The sequence below is a fragment of the Panicum virgatum genome, chromosome 2K (genome assembly GCF_016808335.1).
Source record: "Panicum virgatum strain AP13 chromosome 2K, P.virgatum_v5, whole genome shotgun sequence".
NCBI classification, from domain to species: domain Eukaryota; kingdom Viridiplantae; phylum Streptophyta; class Magnoliopsida; order Poales; family Poaceae; genus Panicum; species Panicum virgatum.
In genome coordinates this window covers 61,571,464-61,585,537 of record NC_053137.1, presented here as the reverse complement: position 1 = coordinate 61,585,537, position 14,074 = coordinate 61,571,464, and positions in this window count along the sequence as shown.

The window sequence follows — 14,074 nt, the reverse complement described above, 5'->3', positions numbered from 1 at the left end:
TCATACTGGGACTCGCTCTCAAGTCTGAACCTCTGACGGAGCACCATCTACAATCTCGCCGCAGAATGTCTAGCTGAGTTACTCCGTATTGGTTATTACCTTGGCTGGCACGCACCGTGTGGGCCTTTCTTTTGATTAGACTGGGTTAAGCTCCTGTTGCTGTAAATTGATTAGGACTTATGTCGGTACTCTGTAGCAGGGATACCCACTCTTACTGCAGTAAGGCAGGACCCGCGTAGTTATCCGTAACTACGCGTAAGGACGGAGTAGCCAGGCCCACCGGTCAGGCTCTTTCCTCACCAGGCCAACGGCCCCGGACCCGTTCCCCGCCTGGGGATGGGTCCGGAGACGCCACGTGTCTCTAAGGAAGGGAAGCTCCGAGCTGACAGCCGAGGCCTCGGACCCCCATAGGGGTCCGGGACCTCCTGCGCCAGCCGGACCCCCTTACCGTGTGGGGGTCCAGAGCCGCCACGTGCTCCGGTGGCACGGGCGCGGGCTCGTGCGCGAGTCCTCCGCAAGGAGACTCGCCCACCCACCGCATTTAATGCGGTGGTTGAGGCGTGCTCTGTCGCCGCGGCACGCGGGACAGCCTTTGTCAGGCCTCACTGTGCACCGCGTATTACCAAGGTGCACAGTGCGGCCGCCTGTGCCGCGCCCGCGCAGAGCCCGTCTACAGCATTAAATGGATACGACGGCACGGCACTTTTCCATCATGCGGCCTACGCCGCTCCCTACACAGCCGTTCAGCTACGTGGCAGGCGACGCCACTAGCTACGTCTGGCATCGTCCCGACAAGACGGCGCCTGGACATGATGAACGAGGGACACCAGGAGCAGGCAAGGGATTCCCGGAGAGAGATCCCCGCTGCCTGCGACGCCATGATGTATGAACAGTACGTTAGTTTATACTACACCGTTGAGTCCACTTGTCGGGGACCCAACAGCCATGTACGCGCCTCCCTTGAGATATAAAAGGGAGGCGCTCGCTGCGCACTACAGACTTCAAGCTCTCCGGACACACCAGCCCTGGTGAGCTCGCTCACTCTCGTGGGAAGGCAATACAACACACAGTGGACGTAGGGTATTACGCTCCGGCGGCCCGAACCACTCTAAATCTTGCTGTGTTCATCGTGTTCTTGAGTGAGATCCATCTGGGACTAGCTAACCCCCGAGTACACACCCTCTGGGCTAGGGCGGGTGCCTTCCGCCACCCGGCCGTGGTTGCAGCACCACGACATTTGGCGCGCCAGGTAGGGGTTTTAGCTGGTCGCAGTTCATCTCCTCTTCGTCCCCATGGTTCGTGTGGACGACGTAGAGATGACGGAGGGTGTGGCGTCCTCCACGCCACACGCCCCTCGTGTTCCTGCTCCAGGGGCAACTGTGCCTGCGGAGCAACCACCGTCGACGGCTGCGCGCGCTGCTCGCCGGCAAGAGTCAGGGCGCCCATCAAGGGCCCCCTCACAAGCTGCGAGCGGCGGAGCGCTGGCAGCGGCTACGGAGTTGCTTCGCAACCCCCAGCTGAGGCAGCCTCGCCAGATGCCCTGAGGCAGTGGCGGGACGACGTTGACCGTCTCCTCCACCTAGCTCAGGCCTCCCCCAGTTCTGCAAGGACTGGGCAACGACCTGCGCCCGGCAACGCGGTGGTACCTTACCACCAGCGTCAGGGCGGTGCGTCGGCGTCCGTGCGCTCCCCTACCGTGAGGGGTGCACAAACAGAAGGCCTGCGGGCGGAGCTCAACCGTCGGCGCGCGGGAGAGGATGCCCGCGTCTCCGTTGAGAGGGCGCGAGAGCGCCGTCTTAACATTGAGGGCCGTAACCTCAACGCCGACTTGGACGTGGTGGCACCCAAGCCCCCGGTGAACGCCCGGATACAGCCAGGCGCACCAGTTGCTGGGGTGGGCTGCGCTGCGCTGGCGGATCACCTCCGAGCAGTGGCATGGCCATCCAAGTTCCGCCCCCACCTGCCGGAAAAGTACGACGGTACCACTAACCCGTCGGAGTTCCTGCAGGTGTACGTTACTGCCATCACAGCGGCTGGTGGTATCGGCGCCGTCATGGCAAGCTACTTTCATGTAGCCTTGTCTGGGCTAGCCCGGACCTGGCTCATGAACCTCACACCTGGGACGATCCAGTCCTGGGAAGAGCTCTGTGCGAGGTTCACAGCGAACTTCGCCAGTGCGTACCAGCAGCATGGTGTGGAGGCACACCTCCACGCCGTGAGGCAAAAACCCGGAGAAACGCTCCGGGCCTTCATCTCGCGCTTCACCAAGGTACTGGGTACCATTCCTCGTATCTCAGATGCATCTATTATCACTGCTTTCCGCCAGGGGGTACGTGACGAGAAGATGCTCGAGAAGCTGGCGACGCACGAGGTGGAAAGTGTCACTACACTTTTCTCCCTGGCAGACAAGTGTGCCAGGGCCGCTGAGGGTCGTGCATGGCACTCAGCCCCCCAAGGCGGAGACGCCAAGGCTGGCGGCTCCAGTGCTACCGCTCAGGGCGGTGGCAAGAAGAATAAGAACAAGAACTGGAATCGCGGGGAACCGCAATCTGGTGGACCAGTCGTTGCAGCGGCAGCGCCAGCGGCGGCGCCGGCTACGGCAGCAGCGGCTGGGGGCCAAAATGCACATGGCAAATGCCCTCGCCCGCAAGGTGGGAGCGGAGGTTCATGCCCAGTGCATCCCACCGCTCGCCACAGCGCCGCTGACTGCCGCGAGATCCAGAAGCTCGCGAAGCGGGTCAGTGGGCGGCGTGAGCAGTCCTCCAAAGACGGCTCACCTCCTCCTCGCCAGCGGGCCGGCAAGGAGAAGGCCTCCGACAGCGGGGCCGCCGCCGGGGAGAAGGAGCTGGGGTACCAATCCCCCGCTCGAGAGCTGAAGGGCGTCTACCACGACGATGACTCCGATTCCGACAACGGCGACCGCCACAAGAAGCTGTACGTAATGTACGGTGGAAGTTGGGAGCTTGTCTCCCGACGGGACGTGAAGACCCTTCGCCGGGAGGTCCTCTCGGTGAAGCCGGGGGTCCCGAAGGCGGCGCCGCACCAGAGGTGGATGAACACCACCATCTCTTTCGGGCCATCCGACTGCCCGGAGAATATGGCCGGAGCTGGTGTACTACCTCTAGTCACCGCTCCCGTCATATCCAATGTAAGGCTCTATCATGTGCTGATTGACGGTGGGGCTGGCCTCAATGTCATCAGCTATGCAGCGTTCAAACAGCTGCAGATCCCGGAGTCCAAGCTGACTCCCACTCGCCCATTCTCTGGAGTGGGCCCACACCCGGTGTTCCCTCTGGGGAGCATCACATTGCCGGTCACATTCGGGACCGAGGAGAACTTCCGCACAGAGAGCGTTCTGTTCGATGTTGCGGAAGTAAACCTCCCGTTCAACGCCATCATTGGCCGGCCGGCGCTCTACCGCTTCATGGCCATTGCTCATTATGGGTATTTGGTCTCGAAGATGCATTCCCCTGCCGGAGTCCTCACCGTGCAGGGCGACCGCACCGCTGCCGTCGCTGCAGTTGAGAGATTGCATGCTCTGGCGGCAGAGGCTGCACGTTCCGAGGATGATCCGTCCTCCTCGCAACCCAAGGCGCCTGCAAAGGCTCCCAAGGTCCAACCGTCCGATCCGGACCATGTTCCTGTGAAGACAGTGCAGATTGGAGCGGACTCTACCAGGACCACCCGCATCACGGAGAACCTAGAGGAGAAATAGGAAGACGCGCTCATCGCTTTCCTCCGGGCAAATGTCGACGTGTTCGCCTGGGAACCGTCACAGATGCCCGGGATCCCCAGGGAAGTGATCGAGCACAATCTGAGGATCTACCCCGACGCCACGCCGGTGCGCCAGAAGCCTCGGAAGCAGTCCGTGGAGCGACAAAACTTCATCCGCGAAGAAGTCCACAAGCTCCTACACGCCGGCTTCATCGAGGAGGTCCACCACCCCGAGTGGTTGGCCAATCCGGTCGTCGTCCCAAAGGCCAACGGGAAGCTTCGGATGTGCATTGACTACACCAGCCTCAACAAGGCATGTCCTAGAGACCCCTATCCTCTTCCGCGTATCGATCAGATCGTGGACTCCACCTCCGGGTGTGACCTTTTGTCTTTCCTAGATGCATACTCTGGTTTCCACCAGATTCAGATGTCTAGAGAGGATAGGAAGCATACTGCCTTTGTAACAGTAGATGGGCTTTATTGCTACATTGTCATGCCGTATGGTCTAAGGAATGCCTTACCCACGTTTGTACGAGCTATGAACAAAACCTTCTGTAATCTAATTAGAGATATTGTTGAGGTTTATGTCGATGACATTGTGGTCAAGACTAAGGTAGGGTCAACACTAGTGGAGGACCTGTCCCTTGTCTTCGACCGGCTCCGCGCCACGTGCACGAAGCTGAATCCCGAGAAGTGCATCTTCGGCGTCTCTGCAGGGAAGCTGCTGGGTTTCCTGGTCTCACATCGAGGCATCGAGGCAAACCCAGCCAAGATCAAGGCGATCGAAGCGATGAGGCCTCCTGGCCGCATCAAGGATGTCCAGAAGCTCACTAGATCTCTCGCTGCTCTTAGCCGCTTCATATCGAGGCTAGCTGAGAGGGCCCTCCCCTTCTTCAAACTATTGAGGAGGTCCGATCCATTTTCTTGGACCGAAGAGGCTGAACAGGCCTTCCAGGAGCTGAAGAAGCACCTCACCTCGCTGCCAGTATTGGTGGCTCCAGAGCCCGGTGAGCCGTTGTTTCTGTATCTTGCTGCGTCTGCGGAGGCAGTCAGCATGGTGCTGGTCGCCGAAAGGACGGAGCAAGCTCGCCAGGGGGACACCAGGGTCTCCCCGGCCAAAGATGGTGAGCCGGACCCCGGACACGGGGGCCCGTCAGCCTCACCTCTGCCTGAAGCCCCGGACCCCGCACAAGGGGGTCCGGACGAGCCTTGTGCCAGTGGGAACCCAGAGCCGCCGGGGGCCCAAGGATCTGATGTGGTGGATAAGGGCGAGCCGGACCCGGTAACCAGGGTCCGGACCGTCCAAAAGCCAGTTTACTACGTCAGTGAAGTCCTCCACGAGGCGAAGGCCAGGTATCTTGAGACGCATAAGCTTATCTATGCAATACTTATTGCGTCCAGGAAACTGCGCCACTACTTTCAGGCACACCGAGTTGTCGTAGTGACCTCTTACCCATTAAGAGCGATCCTGCACAACTCTAACGCCACAGGCAATATCGCCAAGTGGGCGGCAGAGCTGGCCGAGTTCCAACTGGACTTCCAGCCACGCCATGCAGTCAAGAGCCAGATCCTGGCCGATTTCATAGCGGAGTGGACTCCTTCCCCAAGCAATCCTGGGGTCCGGTCGTCAACGCTGGACCCCCGGAGCCGGAAATCAGGGCACCAGTCTTCACCGAGCCCCACTGGACACTCTTCTTCGACGGGTCCGCCCGCGAAAAGTGGGCCGGAGCTGGTGTGGTCCTCATCGACCCAAACGGAGATTAGCTGAAGTACATGGTGCACCTTGAGTTCAAGGCCACCAACAACATGGCGGAGTACGAAGCTCTGATCTTTGGCCTGACGCAAGCCCTCTCATTGGGGGGTCCGGCAGCTCCTGGTGAAGGGGGACTCCCAGCTAATCATCAAGCAGGTCCGAGGGGATTGCAACTGCAACAATCCCCAGCTCGCGGCATACCTCATACACGTGAGGAAGCTCGAGAAGGACTTCGACGCCTTGGAACTACAACACGTTCCCCGCGAGCACAACTCAGCAGCAGATGATCTCTCTGCGAGAGCATCTACCTGGGCACCCGTGCCCGAGGGTGTCTTCGAAAGACGGCTGCTGAGACCTACCGCCCAGCCTGCCGAGCTGGGTGAAGGGGATCAAGCTAGCACCTCAAAGCCAGCGGTCCCGGCAGCACTCCACCTGTGGTGCCCAACCTCGGCCGTGTGCCCTGTTGAGGATCCTGGTGACCTCGCAGAGCCACACCCACCTACTCAGGGAGCTCCCGATGCATGGATCTCCGAGATCCGGGACTACCTGAAAGATAACATCCTCCCTGATGACGATGTGTCCGCTGAGCGCATAGTCCGATTGGCTAAACGCTACGCGGTGGTAGAAGGGGATCTCTACCGCCGTGGCGCCAACGGTGTCCTCATGCGGTGCATTTCCCAGGGAGAGGGCCGCGAGTTGCTCGCGGAGATCCATGGAGGCGAGTAAGAAAGTCATTCCTCCTCTCGCACGCTTGTTGGCAAGGCCTTTCGGCATGGCTTCTACTGGCCAACAGCACTCCAGGATGCGGCTGAGCTGGTAAGGTCCTGCAAAGCATGCCAATTCCATGCAAAGCAAATACACACCCCGGCTCAAGCTCTGCAGATGATTCCGCCCTCATGGTCATTCGCTGTGTGGGGTGTGGATATCCTGGGGCCATTCCCCCGGGCTGTTGGCGGGTACCGGTTCCTCTATGTCGCCATCGACAAGTTCACCAAGTGGCTGGAAGTTACCCCTGTGGTGAATATCACTAAGAAATCAGCAGTCGCCTTCCTCAGGTCCATTGTATGCAGATTTGGCGTCCCAAGCCGCATCATCGCGGATAACGGGACCCAATTCAAAAGCAGACTCTTCCAAGAGTACTGTGAGGACATTGGCATCCAGCTATGCTTTGCGTCCGTAGCACATCCTCGCAGCAATGGACAAGTTGAGAGAGTGAATGCAGAGATCCTCAGGGGACTCAAGACCCGCACCTACAACTGCTTGAAGAAGCATGGTGCCAAATGGGTTGACGAGCTTCCATGCGTGCTATGGGGCAATCGGACCACACCCAGCCGAGCCACCGGGGAGACTCCGTTCTTCCTGGTCTACGGGGCAGAAGCATGCCTTCCCCCAGAAATTCACCTGGGCTCACCACGGGTCCAGGCCTTTGACGAATCCATGCAGGAACAGCTGCGGCGCGACGACGTGGACTTCGTTGATGAGCGAAGGTGGCGAGCAGCAATCCGAAATACACGCTACAACCAGGCGCTCCGGCGCTATCATCAACGGTTCGTGCACGGCAGGGAGCTCCGGGCTGGCGACCTCGTCCTCAGACGGATCCTGAGCCGAGCAGGGCTCCACAAACTTTCCCCCAGCTGGGAGGGGCCCTTCAGGGTTACAAAGGTATGCCGGCCCGGATGCGTTCGCCTCGCCACAGAAGATGGAGTGCCGCTGCCCAACCCATGGAACATAGAGCATCTGCGTAAGTTCTACACCTAGGCAGAGCCGGAAAATAATCCTTTCCTTTGTAATAAGATAGAGTTACCGTGCGGCCCAGAGCGGTTGGGGGCCACCCTCGTAAACACGACCTCTGGCATCCATCGCACCGTCGGCTAACGCGCGGCCCAGAACGGTAGAGGTCCGACCTCGTAAACCCGGTCTCTGGCATCCATCGCGCAAGCCATGTACATCAAGATTGCAAAGGAAATAATTTCTCCCAGTTCTGTCTTTGTGTCAAAATTTAAATTCGCATGCCAATTCTCAAGTTTTTACCTCTCTAACCCCCGCGGGGACCTCTGCCCTTGTTGCTACAACTAAGATCTGAGCTGAGTTGCTGGACTGCCGTACAGATTCGGACCCTCTTGCTGCTGGAGAGGAGCCCAGACCCTTAGGGACCTACTCTGGAGAGCGGGTGCTTGTTTCCTGGGGTGGTCCGGAGTCCTGTGTAGCCGCTTAGCTGGTTCCGTACCCAAAAGCCTACACACTCCACCACCCTGTAACGAGTACTCTAGTACCTGGAGTCGGGTAATTAAGGGCCTGGACCCCGTTCCAGCTCAAGAGTTGGTTTCCTAAGTCCAACACGGCATGTCCAGTCCTATATCTCAAAAGATCGAGTACAACAAAGTGACCTTGCCACTGCTGCGAGAGGCCTGGGATGATGAAGCCAGGTCCGGGAAGATCGTGCTGTTTCCTGGAATGGTCCGGAGCCCTGTGTAGCGCCTTAGCCTGGTCCCGTACCCTAAGCCTACACACTCCACCACTCTGTAACAAGCGCTGAGCAACCTGGACCTGCGCATCTAGAGCCCCGGACCTTGTACCAGCCTGGCACTGGTCAGGGATGAGTCCCGCGGGCCTGCTACTAAGCTGTAAATTTGAAGTGGTACACAGGTTAAGTCCTGACTGGTGGTAGCCAGCCTCAAACCATTGAGCCTACCTACCAGGGGGTCCTAGCATCTACTTCAAAGCCTTCATGCAGATCAAGGTCCAGTCTCAATGGTAGACAGACTCAAAACAACTGAGTCTATCTCCTAGGGGGCCCGGAGCATCCGCTTTGTCCCACACATCACGAACGGATTCTGCATACGTCAAGCAGCTAAGTTGCAGTATCATTGCTACTGTATAAGTGAGCTTGATTCTTTTCTCTGTAGTTCTGTATGCTACACAGGGAACAAGGCGCTTGCTCGTCTTACAAACTATGCAGCCCTATGCCCAACGAGGTCCGGAGTATCTTCTACGGCTCAGGTGGCAGACAGGTCCAAGCAACTGCACCTATCCACCAGGGGGCCAGGGCGCCGGGGTGCTGCATACCGCAAATCAACAACTGACAAACAGCTAAGTTGAAGTTTCTTCTATTTCAAAAATTTCAGCTAATACAATGTTTGTTACATAGTGAAAAAGAAAAAAGATACAATCCCCAGCCTAAGGGTCCGCAGGCTCTCGCTTGAAGTAGGCGGCGACGAAGTCAATGACCTCCCGCACGTTGTCCCGAGCGGCGGCCTCCGTCTCCGCTACAGGGCCATCGACCACGGGCGCCAACGAGATCGTCGGGTCGTGGCTCCGGAGGCAGGTCAGGATGTGCTCCGCCACCATCCGGATCAGCTCGCGGCCCTCGGTTTCGAGCTGTCCAGCAAGGACCGGCCCCAGGCGCTGGAGCCTATCCGAAGCAGAGCTCAGCACTGGGAGGGCGTCAGCTATCGAAGCTGGTGGCTCCGCCACCTGGATTGGGCTCATCCCAAATGGCACCAGTGCGAGGCTCGCTTCGGCCGCCCAGTCAGCGATCTGCTGGGCTCCCGCGCGCTGGTCCTCCTGGTGCTTCCGGACCGCCTCCTGGACCGCCTCTCGCACCCGGGTGTCCAGAGCCGCTTTGGCCACCTCCACCTCGCGGGACCTTTCCTCGAGCCCGCGGGACCTCTCCTCGAGCTCAGCCTCCCTCTCCTCCGCCCGGTCCTTCAACTTCTTGAGCGAGTCTCGCTGGCGCCCGAGTTCCTTATCTATGCCGGTGGCGTGGGCCTCCCGCTTGGCGAGGGATTTCCGGCCCTCCTCCAAAACTGCCTCGTCGGCAGTTAGCTGGCGGGCTCTCTCCTGCAGTTGTTCACGCCATCCCTGTAGAGTCGCAGAGAAGATGTCGAGCTCCTGCCTCCGGACCTCGAGGTCCTCGCTGCGAGTCTCCAGCTCGGACTGTCGAGCCGCGAGGTGGGCCTCGAGGTCGGACCGCTGAGCCGCGAAGCCAACAACCTCCAGAGTGAAATCCTGCTCCCGCTACGCCAGGGATTTCTCTCGGTTCGACACTGCGAACTCCCGGTCAAACACCTTCTTAAGGTTGGCTCGGTAGGCCTCTTGGTCCGCCTTGAGCTTTGACCGAGTTTCTGCAGCGCGGGAGGCTTCAGCCTTCGTATGCGCTTCCAGGCGGGTGTGCCAGTCGGAGAGGCGCTGGCGCTCGCTCTCCAGGGCAGACCACTCCCGCCGGAAGGCCGTCTCGGCGGAGGAGGTTGCCTCTTCGATCGACCGCCGGACCTGAAACATCACCTGGGGGAGGGGAGTCACATCCTCCTCCGGGAGTTGGTGCTGCAGGAGCCGCCTGCCAAAGACCACCTCCAACTCCTCCTCTGCAACAGGACCGGAGCTGGAGGTGGGGGCTTCTGCTGCAGCACTTGTCTCCGCCTCCGCCGCCGCCGCGTCGGATGCGGCTGCGCCCAGCACCGGCGCCGCCTCCGCCACCGCCGCGTCGGGTGCGGCTGCGCCCAGAGCCGGCATCTCAGCCGCCACGGCGTCGGGTGCGGATGCCCCCAGTGCCTGCGCCTCAGCCATCGCTGCGTCGGGTATGGCTGCACCCAACACCGGCGTTTCCGCCATCGCCGCGTCAGATGCGGCTGCACCCAGCACCGGCACTTCCACCGCCGCTGTGTCTACTGCCTCTGCCGCAGGTGCCTCCACCGCCGTGGTATTGTGCGCTGCTGAGCCTGGAAATGACACGCCTGTCAGCTCCACGTCACACCCCACTGGGCTGGCATAGGTCGCTGTACCTGAGGGTCCCGCACCCGCTGTCGCCATTGCTGTCAACACCGAGGCCGCGGCCGCCTGGGCACCAACCGACGAGCCGGCGATGGTAGAAGAACCGCTGGGGCGAGGAGCCCTGGTAACAAAGCGGAGAAGCCTTCAGGAAAAAAGTAGAGCACCGGCGTAAAGGAAGAAAGCAGGATAACACTAACCCAGAAGTACCGGGCACCCAGCGTCCTCGGAGCCCCGGCCTCTTCTCCTACGGCTGCTGCTGTTGCTGCTGCTGCCCCTGCAGCTGCGATGCAGGCGCAACCCGGGCCTGTTCCTGCTGCTGCTGTCCCCGTGGCTGCACCACGGGCGCGACCCGGGGTTGCACCTCTTGCTGCTGTTGCCGCCCTCGTGCCTGTTGCCGCTGCTCTTGCGGCTGCTGTTGCTGCCGGCGGGAGGAATTCCTCGGCGGCGATGGTGGTGGTGCGGCTGCCCCAGAGGATGCGTGGGGGCCGGCAGCCCGGGAGCTACCCTGGCCCGCGCCCTCAGAAGACCTCTGGCGCTTCGCGGCGGGCTCTGAGACCAGAGTCCCGTCGCCCTTGAGTAGCCTGCGCCGGCCTGCGTCTCCCGACGATGCACCGGAGCTGCTCTGTGCCCGGCTGGAACCGGCTGCAGCCGCGATGCTAGCCGCGGCCTGCTTCCCCTTCGTGGTGGCGCCGGACCCCGCAGCGCTCAGCGTAGTCTGATCCCCGCACGCGCCAGGGATCCGGAGCCCATGGTTCGCGTCGCCTCCGGTCTGGCGTGGGGCCAGTCCCCCGTCGTCCAGAGTCGGCAGGGTTGCCAGCACCGCCACCCTCGCAGGGTCCTCGCAGAGGGGGACTATGCTCTGCGGGAGGATCAGGTTCTCCGGGATGAAGGCGTCCCCCGTCACGTTCCGCACCAGAGCCTCCAAGGCCTCCTGAGTCAGGTCGCTCCCCTCTCCGCGTTGGGTCCTGCTGCAGTCGTTGAGGCCGGTGAAGTTCCACGCAAGACGCGGCCGCTGCTTCAGGGGAGCGATCCGGCGCTTCACGAAGTCTCCGAGCACGTGCCACGAGGTGAGGCCGCTTTCCGCCAGCGACCTGATCTTGTCCGGCACGGAGTCGAACTCCGGCTGCAGCGACGGCTTGGCCCTCCAGGATGCCTTGTCGGAGACGGGCCCCTCGGTCGGCAGGGCGAGGCGCTCGTTGGCTTCGGTGGTGACGATCACCCAATCCCTGCGCCACTCCTCCCACTTTCCGCCAGCAAGGCCGGGAATGTAAGGAGTCGCCAGGTCACTCCTCACCTGGAAGTAGTACCCCCCACCTCGTCCTTGCTCCTTCCGGACCTCACCAGAATGAAGAAGTAGCGGAAGAGGATGACGCAGGGCCGCACTCCCACGAACATCTCGCATAAGTGCACGAAGATGTACGTCAGGAGGAGGGAGTGCGGCGTCAGATGCTGAAGTTGGAGGCCGAAGTCTTCCAGCACCAGCAGCAGGAACGAGGAAATCGGCAGTCCCACGCCGGTGGAGATGTGCGAGATGAATAGCACAAACTCCCCGGTGCGGAGGTTGCCAAGGGGAACCGGGCCTGCTCGCACCCCCCAACCGGTCTCCTGAGCACTCCATCCCAGCAGACGGCGCACTGTGTTCAGCTCTCCCTCGGTCTAGTAGTGGCGGGGATGAACAAGGGACGCCATCTCTCGGTGGAGTGAGTAGCAGCCTGCGCGGGGGAGAAAGGGACAAGGGAAACTCGAAGGCAAAGGGGCGCAAAGGTTGGAAGGAAGAAGGCGAATGCGGGAAAATAACCGCGGAATGCGGTTCACCCCATTATAAAGCCTAATTCAACCGGCGCACCCCGGAACCGTCGCCGGAACCCAAGCGACGCCCGCGCCTGGTGTTAACCGCCCAGTCCATGACATGGGGGCCCAGGCCCACCTGTCGGGGTGAGCGGGTAACCAACAAGGGTGCGAAAAGACGGGATCTGAACCAACGCCCGCGCGCGCGGAGCGAGGCGGAAGCCGAGCTGACGTGCGCGTATTAAGCGCTGGCGTGGCCGAGCTTTTCGGGAACTGCGCCGGTGGTAAACGATCCGTTTACTCCGGCCGCAAGAATGCCGAGCGTCGCGCGCGTGACTAGGTGTACCACTGTGCGTGGGGGCCACGAGTCAATAAGCCGTTGCGATGTGATGAGGCAGCGGACAATCCGATGGATGGTCAAAGCCGGTCAAGACCTCTGCAGCAAGAAGCTTCAAGCTATGCAGAGCCAAATTGCAGTAGTGGCCCCACCTGGGGGTTCGTACCTCCCCCAAGGTGGGCCCGGGAGCCACTGTCGGTACCCTGTAGCAGGGATACCCACTCTTACTGCAGCAAGGCAGGACCCGCGTCGTTATCCGTAACTACGCGTAAGGACGGAGTAGCCAGGCCCACCGGTCAGGCTCTTTCCTCACCAGGCCAACGGCCCCGGACCCGTTCCCCGCCTTGGGATGGGTCCGGAGACGCCACGTGTCTCTAAGGAAGGAAAGCTCCGAGCTGACAGCCGAGGCCTCGGACCCCCCCCATAGGGGTCCGGGACCTCCTGCGCCAGCCGGACCCCCCTTACCGTGTGGGGGTCCAGAGCCGCCACGTGCCCCGGTGGCACGGGCGCGGGCTCGTGCGCGAGTCCTCCGCAAGGAGACTCGCCCACCCACCGCATTTAATGCGGTGGTTGAGGCGTGCTCTGTCGCCACGGCACGCGGGACAGCCTTTGTCAGGCCTCACTGTGCACCGCGTATTACCAAGGTGCACAGTGCAGCCGCCTGTGCCGCGCCCGCGCAGAGCCCGTCTGCAGCATTAAATGGATACGACGGCACGGCACTTTTCCATCATGCCGCCTACGCCGCTCCCTACACAGCCGTTCAGCTACGTGGCAGGCGACGCCACTAGCTACGTCTGGCATCGTCCCGACAAGACGGCGCCTGGACATGATGAACGAGGGACACCAGGAGCAGGCAAGGGATTCCCGGAGAGAGATCCCCGCTGCCTGCGATGCCATGATGTATGAACAGTACGTTAGTTTATACTACACCGTTGGGCCCACTTGTCGGGGACACAACAGCCATGTACGCGCCTCCCTTGAGATATAAAAGGGAGGCGCTCGCTGCGCACTACATACTTCAAGCTCTCCGGACACACCAGCCCTGGTGAGCTCGCTCACTCTCGTGGGAAGGCAATACAACACACAGTGGACGTAGGGTATTACGCTCCGGCGGCCCGAACCACTTTAAATCTTGCTGTGTTCATCGTGTTCTTGAGTGAGATCCATCTGGGACTAGCTAACCCCCGAGTACACACCCTCTGGGTTAGGGCGGGTGCCTTCCGCCACCCGGCCGTGGTTGCAGCACCACGACAACTTAGGATAGTGCATTTGGTGTCCGGAGCAGCGATTAAAGTGGTCGAAAGACGACTTCAGAGTAAATTTCACAAGCTGGTAATGAGATTCTGGTTTGCCTGTTGTTAAAAGGAAATATATTCACTCCAGTGTGGACACACGGATCCTCTATAGTACTTTGACGTGCAGTTAGGTCACTGTCGTGTGGATCCAACTCCACGTGTCAGTGACGGAGAATTATTGAGAGGAATCTCGTCCTGTCAGCACACATTGAGATCGAAAATTAATTTAGAACTTGCCACATTGTATCCTCGTGGCAACATTGAGATCAGCCAATTCACTGTTTCAAGAAAAAAAAACATAGATCAGTAACGGTGAATTGACGCTTATACCTTTATAAAGACGGTGAAGGTGATGTTGAATCTGTTTCTTTTTGCCAAAGAACATATCACATGCTAGTGTGTTTGATATCACTTTTA